Source organism: Pristiophorus japonicus, chromosome 21 (genome assembly GCF_044704955.1).
Source record: "Pristiophorus japonicus isolate sPriJap1 chromosome 21, sPriJap1.hap1, whole genome shotgun sequence".
NCBI lineage: Eukaryota > Metazoa > Chordata > Chondrichthyes > Pristiophoridae > Pristiophorus > Pristiophorus japonicus.
Genome location: NC_091997.1, coordinates 83430278 through 83430859, shown reverse-complemented (window position 1 = coordinate 83430859; position 582 = coordinate 83430278).

Genomic DNA, 582 nt, shown 5'->3' with positions numbered 1-582 from the left:
GGGGAGGAGAGGAGAGGAGAGGAGAGTGGTGTGGGGAGGGGAGGAGAGGAGAGTGGTGTGGGGAGGGGAGGAGAGGAGAGTGGTGTGGGGAGGGGAGGAGAGGAGAGTGGTGTGGGGAGGGGAGGGGAGGAGAGGAGAGTGGTGTGGGGAGGGGAGGAGAGGAGAGTGGTGTGGGGAGGGGAGGAGAGGAGAGTGGTGTGGGGAGGGGAGGAGAGGAGAGTGGTGTGGGGAGGGGGAGGAGAGGAGAGGAGAGGGAGAGGGGAGGGAGAGGGAGGAGAGGAGAGGAGAGTGGTGTGGGGAGGGGAGGAGAGGAGAGGAGAGTGGTGTGGGGAGGGGAGGAGAGGAGAGGAGAGTGGTGTGGGGAGGAGAGGAGAGGAGAGTGGTGTGGGGAGGGGGAGAGGAGAGTGGTGTGGGGAGGAGAGGAGAGTGGTGTGGGGAGGAGAGGAGAGTGGTGTGGGGAGGAGAGGAGAGTGGTGTGGGGAGGAGAGGAGAGTGGTGTGGGGAGGAGAGGAGAGTGGTGTGGGGAGGAGAGGAGAGTGGTGTGGGGAGGAGAGGAGAGTGGTGTGGGGAGGGGGGAGTGTG